Source organism: Camellia sinensis, chromosome 11, assembly GCF_055761805.1.
Source record: "Camellia sinensis isolate YWXY chromosome 11, ASM5576180v1, whole genome shotgun sequence".
Classification (NCBI taxonomy): domain Eukaryota; kingdom Viridiplantae; phylum Streptophyta; class Magnoliopsida; order Ericales; family Theaceae; genus Camellia; species Camellia sinensis.
Genome location: NC_138971.1, coordinates 139624680 through 139646113, shown reverse-complemented (window position 1 = coordinate 139646113; position 21434 = coordinate 139624680). Strand labels below are relative to the sequence as shown.

General features: G+C 40.5%; 1 long non-coding RNA gene across 1 annotated transcript in view; it reads left to right on the top strand.

Annotated features, from left to right (window-relative positions):
* Positions 1-17055, top strand: part of LOC145802908 (uncharacterized) — a 97998-nt gene extending 80943 nt beyond the window's left edge. Inside the window, exon 3 of the long non-coding RNA XR_014344679.1 lies at positions 16768-17055. This is a non-coding gene — a long non-coding RNA (uncharacterized LOC145802908). The remainder of the gene's footprint in view (positions 1-16767) is intronic.
* Positions 17056-21434: the final 4379 nt, after the last annotated feature.

Below are 21434 nucleotides of genomic sequence, written 5' to 3'. Positions count from 1 at the left end.
TTTCACAAAATTCATTACAGACAGGATCGTCCAAAACGAGTCAACCTATAACAGACTATGTACAGACATGCACTAGGTCCTTGCCAACAAGACAAAACATAGGTACATAGTGAAAGGGCAAGGATGGTCTCATGCGCGAGGCACAAGGCTGACTCTCCCAAAACTCCTGTTGTTTCTAGCAGACTTCACTGGGGCTGGGTTTGGACTTCCCTTGGCTCACCTACAAATACATGAATGAGCGTGAGCGATAGCCCAGTGAATAATATCAAATATAACAGTTACATAACAACATGTAGAACAACATGCTCCAAACGGCCTTGGGCCCAATTCATACTTCTGTTTAACAACAAAATATATATATAACTATACGATATGCAAGTCAAGTAACTGTAGTTCCAAACATTCTGGCCTTTGGCCCATCCGGGTTTCCATTCATGGCAAAACGGCCTTCGGCCCATTCATTCATGTCAAAACGGCCTTTGGCCCATTCATTCATGTCAAACGGCCTTTGGCCCATTCATTCATGTCAAACGGCCTTTGGCCCATTCATTCATGTCAAAACGGCCTTTGGCCCATTCATTCATGTCAAAACGGCCTTTGGCCCACTCATTCATGTCAAACGGCCTTTGGCCCATTCATTCATGTCAAACGGCCTTTGGCCCATTCATTCATGTCAAAACGGCCTTTGGCCCACTCATTCATGTCAAAACGGCCTTTGGCCCACTCATTCATGTCAAACGGCCTTTGGCCCATTCATTCATGTCAAACGGCCTTTGGCCCATTCATTCATTTATTCTTGTCAGACTTTTGTCCACAATCCCAATTAACAACTCATAATATTTATAGGGGAATAACAATTGGACATTGACAAGTTTTCGAATATTGATATTACTCACACTGATCGGCTTGTGGATGCGCCCTGGAGCTTGACCCTACACATTTCATGAATACAAAAGTGTCACTAACAGTTCAATCCGTTCTTTAATTCACATATTCCTCTTTAGGCTTTGTTCTTATCTCATTAACTCATTTACAATGCTTAACATATGCCTAAGAGTGCTTACAAGTGAAAGGGAACGGAAAACGAATCACAGAATGCAAGAACAAAATTCCAGGAAACAGGGTCCCCGCTCGAGCGTAAACTTCTCCGCTCGAGCGGACCCTTGAGGCCTGCAGAAGTACTGGTTGCACGAAAGATGCGCTCGAGCGTGGAATAGAGCGCTCGAGCTGAAGGCCTGTCTACGAAAATCCACGCTCGAGCGTGGAGTGTCCCGCTCGAGCGGACATCCAACTCTGCAAAAATGCTGGGAGCACGATTTTCCCGCTCGAGCGGCCATTACCCCGCTCGAGCGGACCTCAAAAATCTGGGTTTCCCAGATCGTGTTCTGGAGCTCCAAATCGGTTTTCCATCTACATTTCTTGCATGCAATGGTTCAAATTACACATTTACACATGCTAACATGCTACTAATGCAAGATTACAACATTAGGAAGCTCAATTACATGAATTATCTACATGCATGTCCCAAAATATCTCAAACCCATCATCAACATGCTCAAATTCAAACATTCAAGACTTATACTCCCATGATTTGTACATGCATGTGGGAGATGCTCATCATTCTCAACTTAGATGGTACAAATGGTGGTTACAACATGAGCTTTAACCAAAACTCTACATGAATCATGTGTTTCAAGCTCAAACATGCAGATTCAAAGTAATTTCTTACATGCATGAGTTCTAAGACTTCAACCTCAACAAAAATCAACTCATTACATGTTCTTGATCACAAACAACCTTTGAACTTACAAATTACAAGTAAGAGTCCATGAATTCACTTACCTAAGAGCTTCAACACTCAAGCTCTAGCCAAATCTTGAGCTAGATCTTCAAATTCCCAAGTCTTGAGCCCAAATTACACAAATCTCTCCCTTTTTCTCTCCATGGCCGGCCTCTCTCTCTCACTCTCAATTGTCTAACTCAGATTTTGAGTTTTAAGAGAGCTAAAGGAGAGTGCAATACAAATATACAACAAGCCCCACTAACAAATATTTTAATATAAAATAATGGGGTACTTAATTTATCAATTTAATCAGTTTAAATTGACCAGAATCAAATTTCAATTAAATTCCACCGTAGGCTCTAAAAATTATGCCAACCGCAATGGCGTAATCAATTTCGGGTTCCGTGGCCAATAAGGCCCTCAATTAAATTCTAAAGCAGACTACTCAAACAGATATTCCTACGATGAACAGATAAAATTTCAAACCACATATTTTCACATAGTGGAACACAAAATCATATCAACATACATAATCACATCATGTTAAGGACCAATTAGCATATTACGGAACAGGGGTATTACAGTCTTCCCCCCTTTAGGAAGTTTGGTCCTCCAAACTTAATTTACCTTCGTCGGGAAACAAATGTGGATAGCGTAGACGCATTTCCTCCTCTTTTTCCCATGTAGCATCTGTCCCATAGTGTTCCTTCCATTCCACTTTCACCATTGGAATGGATCTGTTTCTCAATTCTTTCACTTGTCGGTCAACAATTCTTTCCGGCCATTCAGCATATTCCATATTTTCATCAATAGCAATCCGGTGATAATCAATCACATGCAACGGGTCTCGGAGGTAACCCCTCAACATTGACACATGAAACACATTGTGGATTTGCTCAAATCCCGGTGGCAAAGCAACTCTATAAGCAACTGGACCAAGTTTCTCCAAAATTTGAAACGGCCCAATATATCGGGGCGTCAACTTGCCCTTTTTCCCAAACCTGACTTGGCCTTTCATTGGAGAAACACGGATGAACACATGGTCGCCGACCTCATACTCAAGAGGTCTTCTCCGGACATCTGCATAACTCTTCTGTCGGTCTTGAGCTGTTTTGAGCCTTTGCCGAATAGTTTTGATCTTTTCAGAGGTGTCTTGTACAATTTCAGGCCCGAGCAAAGCTCTGTCCCCGACCTCTGTCCAACAAATAGGTGATCTACACCTCCTACCATACAAAGCCTCGTATGGTGCCATACCGATGCTGGAGTGGAAGCTATTATTATAGGCAAATTCTGCAAGTGGCAAGTAGTCTTCCCAACTCCCCTGAAAATCCAAAGCACACATGCGAAGCATATCTTCCAAAGTCTGTATCGTTCGTTCTGACTGCCCATCTGTCTGTGGGTGGAATGCAGTGCTGAACCTTAGTTCTGTTCCCATAGCTTCCTGCAAACTCTTCCACAATCTAGATACAAATTTCGGATCTCTATCCGACACAATGGATACTGGAACTCCATGTAAACGGACAATTTCATCAACATAAATAGTAGCCAACCTATAAGCGGTAAGCGTAGTTTTGACAGGCAGAAAATGTGCAGATTTAGTCAGTCTATCAACTACAACCCAAACAGAATCCATACCTCGGGAAGTCCGAGGTAGGCCAACAACGAAATCCATAGTCACATGTTCCCACTTCCACTCAGGAATAGGGAGAGGTTGAAGTAGACCGCCTGGTTTCTGATGTTCAGCCTTAACCTGCTGACACTGAAGGCACTTGGACACATATTCTGCAATCTCTTTCTTCATTTTAGGCCACCAATAGGTTTGTTTCAAATCCCGATACATTTTATTGTTACCCGGATGCATAGCAAATACGGATCTGTGGGCTTCATCTAAGACCCTCTTCTTTAGTTCCGTGATATCTGGGACACACATTCGGTTTCGAAATTTCAACATTCCATTCTCGACACCGAACTCCGCTTTTGGGCTTACTTCAAATTCATCAATTACCTTTCTGAGGAACTCATCCTCTTTCTGTTTTTGCTTGATTTCATCAACAATTGCCGGCTCGGCTGTAATAGCGGCTATCAATCCGCCCTGTTCACACACTACCACTTCAAGTTCAGACTTTTCAAAGTCTTGCAAAATCTCCCTTTGTTCAGTAAGCAAACAAGCCATACTCCCTGTTGATTTCCTGCTCAAGGCATCAGCCACTGTATTAGCTTTTCCGGGGTGATACTGAATTTCTAGGTCGTAATCTTTTATCAATTCCAGCCATCTTCTCTGACGCATATTCAACTCTTTCTGCGTGAAGAAGTATTTTAGGCTTTTATGATCTGTGTAGACTTCACACTTTTCCCCATACAAATAATGCCGCCAGATTTTCAAAGCAAAAACAACTGCGGCCAATTCTAGGTCATGTGTTGGATAATTCTTCTCATGTGGCCTCAACTGTCGGGAGGCGTAAGCAATAACCTTTCCGTTCTGCATTAACACACAACCCAAACCCTTATAAGATGCGTCACTGAAAATCACAAAATTTTCCGTACCTGATGGTAGTGTCAAAATTGGTGCAGTGGTCAATCTTGTCTTCAATTCATGAAAGGCTGATTCTCTTTCACTATTCCACTCAAATGGTTGTCCTTTACGTGTCAATTGGGTAAGAGGCACAGCTAATTTCGAAAAGTCCTTTACAAACCTTCTGTAGTACCCAGCTAAGCCCATGAAACTGCAAACTTCTGTCACATTAGTTGGTGTAGGCCAATTCACAATTGCTTCTATTTTCTGCGGGTCCACTGAAATTCCTTCCTTGTTGACCACATGCCCTAAGAAAATAACCTCATCCAACCAAAACTCACATTTCTTTAACTTAGCAAATAGTTTTCTTTCCCGAAGTATTTGTAAAACAATCCTCAAATGATGTTCATGTTCAAGTTTATCTTTAGAGTAAATCAAAATATCATCGATGAAGACTACAACAAACTCATCAAGGTAGGTTTTAAAAATTCTATTCATTAGGTCCATAAACGCTGCCGGAGCATTAGTCACTCCAAATGGCATAACAAGAAATTCAAAATGACCATACCTCGTTCTGAATGCGGTTTTCTCAACATCCTCTGCTTTAACCTTCAGCTGATGATACCCAGATCTCAAATCAATCTTAGAAAACACCCGTGATCCCTGCAACTGATCAAATAAGTCATCAATACGGGGTAAGGGATATTTGTTCTTTATCGTTACCTTGTTCAATTCCCGGTAATCAACGCACAGGCGTAAGGTACCATCCTTTTTCTTTACAAATAACACTGGTGCGCCCCAAGGCGAAGTACTGGGCCGGATAAACCCTTTATCAAGAAGGTCTTGCAACTGTTCTTTTAATTCTTTCATTTCGGCTGTAGCCATCCTGTAGGGAGTTTTAGAAATAGGCTGGGTGCCTGGCACAGTTTCAATAGTAAACTCTATCTCCCTGTCTACCAATTCCCCTGGTAATTCATTTGGAAACACATCTGGGAATTCTCTAACAATGGGAATATCATTCAATTCAACATTCACGGATTGTTCAGTCAATACATAACACAAATAACCCTGGCATCCCTTCCTGATCAATTTACATGCTTTCATTGCAGATATCAAATATGGTGGAGGTACTACCCCATTTCCCACAAACACAATTTCTCCCTGTTCTGGTGGTTTAAACACAACCCTCTTTGTCACACAATCTATAGTAGCACAATATTTGGTCAACCAATCCATGCCCAAAATTACATCGAAGTGTCTAAAGTTTAAGGGCAACAAATCTACATATAGGGTAGAATCCTCAATATGCATGTCACAAAACCGATATATATAGTCACATAACACAGATTCCCCCGATGGAGCAGACACACATAACAAATATGGCAACAATTCTAGGGGTCTTTTCAGTCTACATGCAAATGCATATGTCACAAATGAATGCGTTGATCCAGAATCAATTAACACAAAAGCATCCTGATTACATATCGAGATAGTACCTGAGACAACGGCATTGGCATTCCGTGTATCACCCGGAACGAGTGCAAAGACTCTCCCTTGTCTCACTGTATCCCCAGTAGTAGCAGATCTCAAAGTGTTTCCCGGCTTCGGGATCGATGCAGTGGAGCTAGCAGCTATCTTCCCACTATTCTGATTACAATCTCGGGCTATATGCCCTTGTTTCCCACACTTAAAACAGGCTCCTGATGTACGGTAACAGACTCCACGGTGCTTTTTGCCACAAGTGTTGCACATGGGAGCTGTGTCTCGGGAAGAACCGGAAGTAGTTAAGGAGCCCGTGTTTTGCTTTTTCAAAAATTTCTTCTTCGAAAAGAAGCCTTGTCTTTTGTTGCCTTTCCATTCGGTTGTTGGCTTAGCTTGTCTAGCTATGTTAGCCTCTGATATAATGGCCCGGTCAAGCACCCCAATGTAGGTCTCCAATTTCAGGACATTCACTCGCTCTAGGATGTCACTTCGGAGCCCACCTTCAAAATGCCTTGCCTTCTTATAATCAGTGTCAATCACGTGTGGTGCAAACCTGGCCAACTCAGTAAATTTGGCCTCATACTCAGCTACAGTCATGTTGTCTTGCTTGAGTTCCATGAACTCTGCCACTTTCCTGTCCCGGACACACTGCGGGAAGTACTTGTCATAGAAGATTTCCAAAAATTTCACCCAGTCAACATCCCTGTGGTTTTCTCGCATCAACATCCACCATCTTCTCGCTTCGTCTTCTAGCATAAAAGTAGCTAGAAGCACTTTCTGTGTATCCGAGCACGGAAATACCTCAAACAGTTTTTCGATCCCAAGAACCCAAGCTTCCGCTTTCAAAGGATCCAGTCCACCATGAAACTGCGGTGGTTTCATTTTCTTGAACTCCTTGGTGAGAGCAATTATCCGATCATCATTTTGATTATCTGGCACGGGCGGTGCCTGAGGTGGAGGTGGCGGGTGTGGTTGCTGCCACTGTTGCTGCCACTCTTGTTGCTGCCTCAAAGCTTCTGCCATTTCCTGAATCAGTCTTTCCATTCTGTCCAGTCTGGCAGCAGAGGATTCCTCTAACTCATCACCTCTGGTTCTCACCATCTGATTAAACTTGCATTATATTCCATACCAAAGGTACGCAAGTACACATACACTAAGGAGCACATATTTCCAGATAATTCGTAATGCAAGTAGTTCACAACTTACACATATAATTATTCATAACAAAACATTTAACATATAATCAATGCTTCCAAACTCGTATTTATCACATGAGTGCATCCTAGATCTTATCTAGACGCTTATTGCTCTTTTTGGACAAGTGTGTGAGTTATTAACTCGTGCTCTGATACCACTCTGTCACGACCCGAACCCGCCCCCGTGGGTTAAGGACGTAACCGGCCAGTAATCATGAGATTACCTACGGCCTCAAACTGTTGTAAACGTATTTTAACAGAGTTAATGGGGGCCAAACGGAAGCAAAATTAAAAACTTTGTCCATAGAGCCGTGCTTATATGCACATCAAACAACCATACTCAGATACGTTAATAACTCACATCAAAAGTACGGTTTCACAAAATTCATTACAGACAGGATCGTCCAAAACGAGTCAACCTATAACAGACTATGTACAGACATGCACTAGGTCCTTGCCAACAAGACAAAACATAGGTACATAGTGAAAGGGCAAGGATGGTCTCATGCGCGAGGCACAAGGCTGACTCTCCCAAAACTCCTGTTGTTTCTAGCAGACTTCACTGGGGCTGGGTTTGGACTTCCCTTGGCTCACCTACAAATACATGAATGAGCGTGAGCGATAGCCCAGTGAATAATATCAAATATAACAGTTACATAACAATATGTAGAACAACATGCTCCAAACGGCCTTGGGCCCAATTCATACTTCTGTTTAACAACAAAATATATATATAACTATACGATATGCAAGTCAAGTAACTGTAGTTCCAAACATTCTGGCCTTTGGCCCATCCGGGTTTCCATTCATGGCAAAACGGCCTTCGGCCCATTCATTCATGTCAAAACGGCCTTTGGCCCATTCATTCATGTCAAACGGCCTTTGGCCCATTCATTCATGTCAAACGGCCTTTGGCTCATTCATTCATGTCAAACGGCCTTTGGCCCATTCATTCATGTCAAAACGGCCTTTGGCCCATTCATTCATGTCAAAACGGCCTTTGGCCCACTCATTCATGTCAAAACGGCCTTTGGCCCACTCATTCATGTCAAACGGCCTTTGGCCCATTCATTCATGTCAAACGGCCTTTGGCCCATTCATTCATGTCAAAACGGCCTTTGGCCCACTCATTCATGTCAAACGGCCTTTGGCCCATTCATTCATGTCAAACGGCCTTTGGCCCATTCATTCATTTATTCTTGTCAGACTTTTGTCCACAATCCCAATTAACAACTCATAATATTTATAGGGGAATAACAATTGGACATTGACAAGTTTTCGAATATTGATATTACTCACAGTGATCGGCTTGTGGATGCGCCCTGGAGCTTGACCCTACACATTTCATGAATACAAAAGGGTCACTAACAGTTCAATCCGTTCTTTAATTCACATATTCCTCTTTAGGCTTTGTTCTTATCTCATTAACTCATTTACAATGCTTAACATATGCCTAAGAGTGCTTACAAGTGAAAGGGAACGGAAAACGAATCACAGAATGCATGAACAAAATTCCAGGAAACAGGGTCCCCGCTCGAGCGTAAACTTCTCCGCTCGAGCGGACCCTTGAGGCCTGCAGAAGTACTGGTTGCACGAAAGATGCGCTCGAGCGTGGAATAGAGCGCTCGAGCTGAAGGCCTGTCTACGAAAATCCACGCTCGAGCGTGGAGTGTCCCGCTCGAGCGGACATCCAACTCTGCAAAAATGCTGGGAGCACGATTTTCCCGCTCGAGCGGCCATTACCCCGCTCGAGCGGACCTCAAAAATCTGGGTTTCCCAGATCGTGTTCTGGAGCTCCAAATCGGTTTTCCATCTACATTTCTTGCATGCAATGGTTCAAATTACACATTTACACATGCTAACATGCTACTAATGCAAGATTACAACATTAGGAAGCTCAATTACATGAATTATCTACATGCATGTCCCAAAATATCTCAAACCCATCATCAACATGCTCAAATTCAAACATTCAAGACTTATACTCCCATGATTTGTACATGCATGTGGGAGATGCTCATCATTCTCAACTTAGATGGTACAAATGGTGGTTACAACATGAGCTTTAACCAAAACTCTACATGAATCATGTGTTTCAAGCTCAAACATGCAGATTCAAAGTAATTTCTTACATGCATGAGTTCTAAGACTTCAACCTCAACAAAAATCAACTCATTACATGTTCTTGATCACAAACAACCTTTGAACTTACAAATTACAAGTAAGAGTCCATGAATTCACTTACCTAAGAGCTTCAACACTCAAGCTCTAGCCAAATCTTGAGCTAGATCTTCAAATTCCCAAGTCTTGAGCCCAAATTACACAAATCTCTCCCTTTTTCTCTCCATGGCCGGCCTCTCTCTCTCACTCTCAATTGTCTAACTCAGATTTTGAGTTTTAAGAGAGCTAAAGGAGAGTGCAATACAAATATACAACAAGCCCCACTAACAAATATTTTAATATAAAATAATGGGGTACTTAATTTATTAATTTAATCAGTTTAAATTGACCAGAATCAAATTTCAATTAAATTCCACCGTAGGCTCTAAAAATTATGCCAACCGCAATGGCGTAATCAATTTCGGGTTCCGTGGCCAATAAGGCCCTCAATTAAATTCTAAAGCAGACTACTCAAACAGATATTCCTACGATGAACAGATAAAATTTCAAACCACATATTTTCACATAGTGGAACACAAAATCATATCAACATACATAATCACATCATGTTAAGGACCAATTAGCATATTACGGAACAGGGGTATTACAATGTAAATACTATTATTGAATCTCGGAATGCATCTTTCTTTGAACATTTATTTCCAAATAAGACTGGACAAGAGATTAGTAACAATAAAAGATCTCATGATGCTATTACTAGTCAGGATCAAGAACAAGATCAAGAACAAGAGTTAGATCAAAATGAGGAAGAGGAACATAGGCGTAGTAAACGTGATAGAACCTCAAAATCTTTTGGTCCAGATTTTCTAACATATTTGTTAGAAAATGAGCCTTTAACTTATAAAGAGGCTATGTCCAGTCCTGAGGCTGCTTTATGGAAAGAAGCTGTCAACAGTGAAGTTGAATCCATCTTGCAAAAGCACACTTGGGAATTAGTGGACTTGCCACCAGGTTGTAACCCTCTTGGGTACAAGTGGATTTTCAAAAGGAAAATGAAAGCGGATGGATCAATTGACAAGTACAAGGCAAGACTTATGGTCAAAGGACTTAGACAAAAAGAAGGTCTTGATTACTTTGACACATAATCATCGGTTACTAGAATAACATCCATTAGAATGCTAAATGCCATTGCATCTCTATACAATCTAGAAATTCATCAAATGGATGTGAAAACCGCTTTCTTAAATGGTGAGTTAAATGAAAAAATTTACATGGAACAACCAGAAGGTTTTTCTGTTCCAGGAAAAGAAAAGAAAGTGTGTAAATTGGTTAAATCATTATTTGGTTTAAAACAAGCGCCAAAGCAATGGCATGAGAAATTTGACAAAGCAATGATGTCAAATGGATTTGAAATTAATGAGTGTGACAAATGTGTTTATATAAAAAACACAGACAAAGGTTATGTCATTGTATTTCTTTATGTAGATGATATGCTCATCATAGGTAGTAATAATGATATGATTAAAACTACCAAGAAAATGTTGAATAAACATTTTGACATGAAAGACATGGGCATTGCTGATGTAATTCTTGGTATGAAAATTACTAAAACATCATAAGGATAAGTTTTGTCACAATCTCACTACATTGAGAAAATACTTGACAAATTCAGCAAAGATGATGATCATCTTGCTAGAACACCTGTAGATGTTAATTTGTATCTTTCTAAGAATGTACAGGAAAGTATTTCTCAATTAGAGTATGCCCAAATTATTGGAAGCTTAATGTACTTGATGAACTGCACTCGCCCAGATATAGCTTATGCAGTAAGTAAATTAAGTAGATATACGAGTAATCTGGGAGTAGAACATTGGAAAGCAATTATAAGGGTTCTAAGATATCTCCGATTTACTCGTAACATTGGGCTGAATTATACTAGATATCCAGCAGTACTTGAAGGATATTGTGATGCAAATTGGATATTGGATACTAGAGACTCAAAGTCCACTAGGGGGTATGTTTTTACTCTTGGTGGGACGACTGTATCTTGGAAATCTTCCAAACAGACTTGCATTGCTAGGTCTATTATGGAATCAGAATTCATAGCTTTATATAAAGTAGGGGAAGAGGCAGAATGGCTTCGCCACTTCCTTGAAGATATTCCAATATGGCCAAAACCGGTGCCTGCTATGCATACATTGCGATAGTCAATCAGCAATAGGTAGAGCACAGAGTCATATGTATAACGGTAAGTCTAGACACATTCGTCGTCGACATAATACCGTAAGACAACTACTCTCTAATGGAATTATTTCCATTAAATATGTGAAGTCTAAAGACAACATAGCGGATCCACTAACCAAAGGGTTAGCAAGAGATTTAGTTGAGAATTCATCGAGGGGAATGGGACTTAAGCCTATTAAATAAGAGTTACCACAACGGCAACCCAACCTAGTTGATTGGAGATCCCAAGATCTAGGTTCAAAAGAACAACCGAGTTGTGTATGACTCAGAAGGATCACTGGGAAGTCTAACTCCTACCCATTTCTTTAATGAAATAGTGATGTCTACAGCGTTTTAGGTTAAGTAATACTTTTAATGATTCTTATATCTAGGTATACCTAGTGGAATATGGCAGGATACTCTTCATAAGAATCACCTATATGAGTGTGAACTGGGCCGGTTCTATGAGATTTGAGAAGGGCCACAAGTGTTTAGAGCACTCATGAAAGACCAGGTTGTTCAGGGCCAAAATGAACACAATAGTGAGAACTAAACTGTGTCTGGGGATATACTGTGTGAGTTCTATGATCTTGGTTTACACAAACAGCTGAACAGTTCAAGACATCATGTTCACTGGTTAGCTAGTAAATCCGATAGTGTCTCACAAGGGAAGGTTCAAAGCCAAAAACTACCTATCTTTGGCAGAATATTTCCAATTTCTGTACTCTCTGTAATTAGATCATGTTGTTGCATTTTCTCTCCGTCAAATTCCATTCATGTGGGGGATTGTTGGAAAAATTGGTTAGTAGGCTTATTTTGGGCCGACTTTGAGCCCAAAATTGAGTGGGCCCCAAACGTCTTTTGGGCCGGGTCCGAAGAGGTGAAGTGTTCCTTGTCGCGTGGCAAGTCACACGGTGAAGACGGTTCGTCAAAACCATTTATGAGTGAATGGGAACATGATGTCGTTTTCGGGTTCGTGGAATAGGAAATTTGAGGAAGTAAATGTGGGTTTCTTTGGAAAGAGTTGTCCCACATTGAAACTTTTAGAGAGTTTATTTGTGGATATAAGCTCTAGCCTACAACACTTGGGTTGGGCCCCAAGGGGCACCCCAAATTTGTAGAAGGGAGGAATTATGGACAAAGTGAACCTTAGCCCAAACCACCACACACGTACGCGCGCGCCGCCGCCGCCCTCCGTCAGGCCGAGCCGAGCCGTGCCGGACGCGGGTGTGGGTTGTGGGTCGGGTTGGTTCTTGTATTAATTTTTTGGACAAAATTCATTTGAAATTTTTCAAAAAAAAAATATTGCGGGAATTTAATTCAACTTTGAATTTCAAATTTTTGTCTAACACTTGAGCCTCCTACTGTCCGGATTATGTAACAGATTAACTGCTCATACCTGCCCAGCAGTTATTGTCCGAAACTGTACTGTTTGAACAGATTCAAATAGATCTACATTTCCAGCAGTTATCTATTCAGTTCTGGTATGCACCTGTTCATTTTGAAACCATATCTGTTCAGTTCAAATTTCTGCACCTGTTCGGCTCTATTTAATCCAGCACTGTCCAACAGTTTTGGCAATCTGAAAATCAGTCTGAATATTGTCTCATTGCTGTCCTTTTTGCTTTAGTGCATTTATTCTTCATATATTAGTTTTAGAATAAAATTAAGAGAGTACAGAACACAGGTTTGGTTCGCCGAACAAATTTGTTTGAAGTGCTTCTACAAATTTGTGAAGATCATTGTATCCTAGGAGATAGATGCCGCTCAACCGTAAGCACCGTAGCGAGGCGAATCTGTCTTAAGGACAAAGTGTCACACACTCGACTTGGTCTTTTGATTTTATTTGGTTCAACAAAATAAATTCTGTAAGTTTTATTTTATTTTGTTTGGAGTGGTTTCAATTTATTTTATTTACACAGAAGATTGTTCCAACATGTATGGTGTGTGAATGGAATGTGTGTGTCAATGGTGTGTGTTGTGTATGGTGTGCATGGAGTGATGTATGTGTGTGTGCGTGTGCGTGTATGGTGTGCATGGAGTGATGTTTTTTTTTCAGCCGAGAGAGAGAGAGATACCGCTAGAGAGAGAGAGCTGAGGCCGTGTCTTGAGATGGGTTCATGCACGAGAGAGAGAGCTTGGTGATCATGGAGGACATGTCTTGTTTGTTTATATTTGAAATCAAAAACTGAAGAGAGAGAGAGAGGTCCCGTGCCTCGAGATGGTGAAAAACCATTCTTTTTATCCATCACCCAGCCAAGCCCCCAGAGAGAGAGTGATAGTGCAGCCCCTCTTTTCTTTCACCTTTTTTTTTTCTTTTTGTTTTATCACCCCACTCAACACCCCATGATCTCCACCAAATTGATAAAGAGTAGTATTTTTTTTTTTTTTTTGTGTTCTGTGTAGCTCTCTCAAAATAAAATATCCTCTTAATTTCACTCTCAACTTTTTCTCTTTTTTATTTGTTTTACACATGTGTGTCTCCTCTTTCATCGTAACACAATCCACTCCCTCTTTTTTTATATTCCTTCACCAGCCCAATCATCATAATTTGTATCCACCCCCTATCATTCCGACTCTTTCCTTTTTCTTTTTTTTTCTTTTTTTTTGTTTGATTATTTTCTTTTTTTTATCAATTATTTATCAATTTATATAAAACACACCTAAAACAAATGTACACACATAAATTTATATAAAAATATATAAAATTATAAAATGCTACAAATTAATAAAATATTGGTGATGGTCAAAATGGGTGAGGTTTGGGATTAAAACTTCAATCTGAGTTTCGGCAACGAAATTTATAAAATGACATATTCTAATTTTCATCATGGGGTGGTCAAAAGAAAACATCAAAGCCTTAGGGCCGGCCAAAATGGGGAGTCTACACATGGTGTGTAATATTTGATTTCTTTTCTGAGTGCACTTCAAAATAGTGGGATCCTTTTGTTGCTATGACCTGTTGAGTTAGTTGTGTGGAGTAAGCAAATTTTGTGGGTGTGTTTGAACATGTTCAAGTGAGATTGCAAGTACGGTTGTATTCCAATTGCGAGTTCGATAGATTTTGATTAACCCCTTATATGTTGCAAGAATCACCTATATTTTCCCTTATATTATAAATTGTTTGTCCAAATTCTAGTACGAATGGTTTTAAGTTGAGGGGTGGCTTCTTTGAAACAATGTATCTTAATATCACAAATAGCTAGTGGGTGTGGAAATTTTGTTGATGCATTAGTAAGTACTTGAGTGAGTTTGTGGGTGACTGTAGAATGCATTACATTGCTTGAGTTTAATTTCGAGGATGAAATTTCTTTAAGGAGGATAGGTTGTAATATAGCCAGCGCAAAATTTAATTGAGTAAATTTTCGAATCTAATTGCTGTGTAAATTCTATGCGAAAACACATCGGTTTTGTATTTTTTAAAAATAGTTTCCGATCTCAGAAAATTATGAAATTTTTATATGTTGTTCCCATATGAGTCTAGCACGTTGGATAACCATTTCAGAATTTAATGATGAGTATTTATCTTAAGAAAATTCACAGACTGATTGGTGTTTAGTTTAATTTATAGCAAAATTTAAATTGAGTTTTAGGTGTTCGGACCATGATTGAGATAAATCAGTTGGGGATTTATTAGAAATTATTAAACTCCATTCATTTTGGACCCAATTGATTGAATTGTAGCCTGTTAGTAACCATGTAGTAGCGTTGTGGTTTTAGTCTTGTCATGGTTCATATGTTGTATAGTATATCTCTACTGCGTTATGGCTCACCTTATAAGGGAAACCATTTTAGGTACAGGTGATATGCCTCTGCCAAGGCACTGACTTGGGAGGACTCAGAGCCGTATAACTCTCTCGCATCTTTCTCTTCCATATATGTATAACTCTCCCGCGTCTCTCTCTTCCGTCAAAAAACGCGTTGGACACGCGGCCTTGCTTTTGCGTTACTGGCCAACAAAAGCTAACCCTCGATTAACACTCGCCTCGGCTCTCTCTTCCTCTTTATCTTCTTCTCTTCAGCCTTCTTCTTAATCAGCTCTTCTGCCTCCTTCTTCCTTATTCTCTTCTATCTTTTCTTCATCACTCTCTTCTATCTTCTTCTTCCTCGATAGACAGAACAGAGAGACTGAGCGGAGGAGGCCAAAGCTCAGTCCGTTCTTTGCTCTTACTCTGCAACTCATTTTTTTTCTTTTACATCTCCCACCTCCAACACATGGACTCCTCATCCCGTCCCCTCATTCTCTTTCCGGACCTGAATGATCCCATAAGCTCTTATGGACTGAGTGCCCCTGCTACTTCTCTTCCTAACCTTTCTATGTTGTCGGTTGAGCAAATAATTAGGAGTGCAACTCAGGCGGGCTCAACCTGAGCAACCCGAGCCCAGCTCGAGTTTTTTTAGGGCTTGGGCAACTATATCTTGTAATCTGGACGGGCCTGGGCAGATTTTTGATGCCCGAATTGCAATTTGGGCCGGGCTTAGGCAGAACCAATGGCCAACCCGAACCCGAATTGAATTTAATATATTATATAAATTATATAATATATATAAATTAAGTATTTTTATTTTTTATTTTTTTTTGGTTAGTCTTCTACCATTAGATTAGCATCTTTTATGTCTACCCTTAGATTAAATCTAAAGAAACCCTATCTATCTACCTTATCTCTCTCTCACAGACTCATTTGATTTTTTGTTCAACTTTGAAGAACTTTGAAGAACGGCGGAGGCGAAACCCTATTGTCCCCGATCTCCACCTTCATTCACTTCCTCCTTCTTCAGCCCTAGTAGATCCGTCTTGGGTAAGCTTCCTCCTTCTTTGTTCTTGCATATGGAATATGTAACTGATTTATATATAAATATATATATATATATATATCTTTTGGTTGAGAGGCCTGGGTTTGTCTTTTGGTTGGCCTTTTATCTTTTGGGTTTTGCTAGTCTGCTCTAATGGATGTATTATTTTGCTCATGCTAGTTATTGATTAATAGAAACCTCTAATTAAAGGGAAGTTGGGTTCACTGTGCTTCACTTATATTTAATTGAACTTTGAATTATTCTGGTTGCTTTGAAATTATTTTGTAATCCTCTAATTAAAGGGAAAAAAAGAAGGTTATGGCTACATCTTTAGGGTTCTAGACTGAGCTTTGTAATTCTTTTTGTTTTTTATATTTTTTGTGGATGAGGGGAGAAGACATGATGTTTTTACTTTGTTCAATCTTGTTACCTTCTTGTTGCTTGTTAAAGCACAACAGAGCTTTCTTTCTAGAATCCAGTATTCCTCTCCATGCCTAAACTCCTCCCTTATCCTGAACATATAAAGCAGACTATAAAAACAAAATCCATTGTGGGCCAAGTAATAGCTTCCTGCATCCAGTCAAAATCAGTGGGCCAAGTAATAGTTGATATTTTATTGGAGTTATTTGTAATTATGTTCTTTTTTTTTTTTTTAGGACATGATTGCATTGAGATGAAGATGTGAAGATCAAAATATGAAATTTCTGTTGGATTGAAGTTTCTGCTGGACTGCGACTTGGATCACTTCTTTTTATTTTGTTGTTTTCAGTTTATGTATGAAATAATGAACCACTGTTGTTTTCAGTTTATGTTTGGCATTTGAGATTATGTTGAAGTTTGTATTGAAGTTTGATGATGTTGAAGTTTGTTGTGTGGAAGTTTTATATGTACTAGTGTTTGTGGTTATTTGATTTATGCACCAGATGTTGAAGTTTGACGTTGAAGTTTGTTGTTTAATTCTTTGTTAATTCTTAATTGTCTGGTGGACAGCAGAGAGTTTCATTTCGTGACCACAAAATAACTTTGAATAATTAATTACAGGTTTCAAAACAGGTTTCTCAATTCTACCTACAGGTTTCAAAACAATTCTACCTACAGGTTTCTCAAAACAATTCTACCTACAGGTTTCTCATTTGATGACCAGAAAATAACTTTGAATTATTCTCAATTCTTTGTTAATTCTCAATTCTACCTACAGGTTTCAAAACAAATCTACCTACAGGTTTCTGGACTCGGGCAATTCGGGCTAACCCGAGTTCAAAATACAAAGCTTGGGCCGGGCTTGGACAGCAATGCTCGGGTTCATGGTCGGGCTTGGGCACCGCCAAATACAATTTGGGTCGGGCTTGGGCAGACCCCCAACCCGACCGAACCCGCCCAAGTTGCACCCCTACAAATAATGGCCGCTCAATCTGACATAGAAGCCAACCACTTTACATTGAGGTCCTGCATGGAGATAGTGGCGGCGGTCACTAACTTGTCTGACCGACTGCAGACCAGGATGAGTGAAGTACACCAGGTCAACGCCTAACTCTTCCTACTCTAGCGCATGTACAAAAATGCGCAAGCAGAGATTTGTGCACTGAAGACCGAGAACAAGGAGTTGAAACGGCAGGCCACCTCCATGGCCTGATTTGGAGCGCCTTCTTACTTCACCTTTGACAGTCGGCAAGGAGTCGACTCTCCTGACGAAAACACTGGGGCAAGGCCCTTGAGGGTCACCCAAGAAGACAAAAAGAGGGAGAGCTCGGCAGGAGAGCCGAGTAAGTGAAGTTTGTACGCGGCGGTCACTGAAAACAAAACAAGAGATCTTTCTCTTTTTTTTTGTCTTTTTTTTTTTTTTTGTATATATGGATTTTTTTTTTGGAGTGGGCAAGTAGAGCTTCAGCTCTCTTTTTTTTCTGGGTTTTTTTTTTCTGAGTCTCTGTAATTGGGGATGTCCTTCCCGACTGTAATAAAAAAAGTTTCATGTTTGCACGTCAATGGTGTGACCGGCATATCACTTTGAGTTTGAAAACAATTTTGTTTAATTGAATTTCAAACCGATTGAATTTTGAACTCTGAATTGGACATATTAACCTGAATTAAGAAAATGAGTTAACGACAGAAAAACGAAGCAAAACAATCCAAACACACTTATATATACTGACTAGTATGAATATATTGAATTGTTGACTCGAGCGGTGGAGAAGACAGAATCTCTGACTCGACTATGCCCCCTAATTCATTACGTTGACCCTTTTTTTTTTTCTTGATTGTTTTGAAAAAATGTTTTGAACAACATGACAGTTAGATTATCGTACTTATTCCACTTTCTGTTTTCAAATCATGTGCTCGAAAATGGGATTCGAACCCCTGATCTCAGGCCTGGCCTCCGCGTCCTCAACCATTGATTCACGCTACTCTTGTGACCGAATGTTCAAACAAATATTTATAATACATAGATATACAATATATATACATATATGTATAACTCTCTTGCGTCTCTCTTTTCTGTCAAAAAACGCGTTGGACACGCGACCTTGCATTTGCGTCACTGGCTGACAAAAGCTAACCACCGATTAACGCTCGCCTCGGCTCTCTCTCCCTCTTTGTCTTCTTCTCTTGAACCATCTTCTTAATCATCACTTCTGCCTCCTTCTTCCTCATTCTCTTCTGTCTCTTCTTCATCACTCTCTTCTATCTTCTTCTTCCTCGAGAGATAGAATAGAGAGACTGAGCGGAGGAGGCCAAAACTCGGTCCGTTCTCTGCTCTTACTCTGCAACTCATTTCTTTTCTTTTACATCTCCCACCTCTAACACATGGCCTCCTCATCCCGTCCCTTCACTTTTTTTTCCGAACCTAAACGATCCCATAAGCTTTGCTGGACCGAGTGCCGCTGATGCCTTCTCTTCCTAACCTTCCTGTGTTGTCGATTAAGCAAATAATGGCTGCTCAATACGACATAGAAGCCAACCACTTTACATTGAGGTTCTGCATGAAGACAGTGGCGGCAGTCACTAACTTGTCTTACCGATTGCAGACCTGGACGAGAGAAGTACACCAGGTCAACACCAAACCCTCCCTGCTCCAGCGCATGTACAAAGATGCGCGAGCAGAGATTTGTGCACTGAAGGCCGAGAACAAGGAGTTGAAATGATAGGCCACCTCCATGCCCCGATTTGGAGAGCCTTCTTACTTCACCTTTGACAGTCAGTGTGGAGTCGACTTTCTCGGCAGAAGCGCCGGGGCAAGCCACTCAAGGGTCACCCAAGACGACAAAAAGAGGAAGAGATCGGCGGGAGCGCCGAGTAAGTGAAGTCGACACGCGGCCGTCCCTGGATACAAAACTAGAGATCTCTCTCTTTTTTTTTTCTTTTTTTTTTCTAGGCATGTTGTTTTTCTCTCTTTTTTTTTTTTGTATATATGGTTTTTTTTAGAGTGGGCAAGTAGAGCTTCAGTTTTTTTTTTTTTTTTTTTGAGTCTCTATAATCGAGCATGTCCTTCCCTGACTGCAATAAAAAAAGTTTCATGTTTGCACATCAATGGCGTGACTGGCATATCACTTTAAGTTTGAAAACAATTTTGTTTGATTGAATTTGAGACTGATTGAATTTTGAACTCTGAATTAGACATACTGATGTGAATCAAAAAATTATCTTAACAGAGAGCAAAGAATTGTTCCTCCGTTTCTGCTTCGCCTAGTATTCCCCTCCAGAGTTCGTCTCTGTTTTTCGAAGGACTTCTCCCTTTAGATGAAAATTCTCCCCATTCGATGAACTCGCCCTCTTTCTGTATATACTGTCGACTTGCTGTTGGCGAGTGGAGTTTCTCTATATTTGGATGGTAGATCCTCCCATTGGTTCCAGTGAGATCGAAAAATCTCGGGTTGGAGGTTTGGATCTTCTTCGTGCATTGAACCATGGTATGAAGGTGAGGGTTTCCATCTTCATGGAGCTCCCTTGCCACAAGTATGTAGTATGGCTGACAGGCTAGTTGGAGGAGAGATTGGAAGAGTTCTAAGAGTTGTTCTTTTGGGCATGGGCATTGTGGGTAGGTGAGGAAAACATTCTTGGCATAAAAACGGAAAGAGGCTTGGCGAGGCATTATATAGCTTATTTAGTGATTAACACTTAACTTACACTGGTGTGAATGTTGTTTGTCGAGGCTTTATATAGGAGGAGGTCACACCAGCGGGGCGGGGGGGGGGGGGCGCTATATATAATATTACTAGCGCCCCCTGTTGAAATTGTACCCGATAGGCAATTTTATCCGTCGATGGACGTACGGATGATGACGTGTAAGGTGGAGATTAAATCCGTACTCACACCAAATAGTAATCACTATTTGGTGTGAGTGGTGTGAGTAGACGTGGCCGGATCCTATCCACCCACGTGTCACGATCGTGGTGTTTTTGCTTGGAGATAAAGCAAAGGTGCACAGAATTCCGCGTGAATGAACAGTAATGGGCGGGAATTCAAATTTTAAATTCCGAATCTCCGTATTTACAGCTGTCTATATATCTGGGTCCAGCCTCAGATATTTGTCGGTGGAGAGAGATATGAGAGATATGCTTTTGCAGTTGAAGAGTTATTACAGTGAGTTGATTTTCTGGTACCTTGTTTCGTCCCTCCTTTTCTTTCTGCCATTTTTGTCGATTTATTTGGTATACAATGTTGTACTCCTTAGAAAAGTATCCCGAGAATTACGGGCAGTTCACTCAAATGTGTGTAGATCGCTTTTTGACGTGGCAACTAGGACTGTGGGAAAAGAGCCGGCGGAGAGCTCCGGTGAAGTTTGTTCCAGTGTACGAAGATCAGAGGGCAAAAATATCAAAGCTAAGTTGTCTGAACAGAAGGGTTAGCAGAGGTAACAGATCCTGTAGAAGTGTTCGTATAAAAGATTTGGAGTTATTTATAAAAAATGGAAGGAATAGGAAGTAGCCATTACTGGACCCCCCTTGCGTACCAAAGGTCAAGGACACCGGCGGCCAGCGGATATAGGCGTAGTTACCATAGTCGTGCACCTTTTAAGACCCAGTGTGTTCGCAGACGGTACGCTCAGAATATTTCCCGATTTATTAAAAAGACTAAGAGGGGAGTACGGAAATTACAGCGATACGATGAACAATTAAGGGACGTTAAGTTTGATAATAAAGGCGTGGCGAGATTACTTAATGGTATTGAGTTGGGTAATAAGAGATCTGACCGTCAATCAGACAAGATCGTGGTTAAGGGTATCAAATTCATTGGTAATGTTCAATTGGGACAGGATGCTAAGGATGAAGCTGTGGTCCACCACGTGTTATTTTTTGTCATCAGTGATAATAGTCCGTCAGATTCC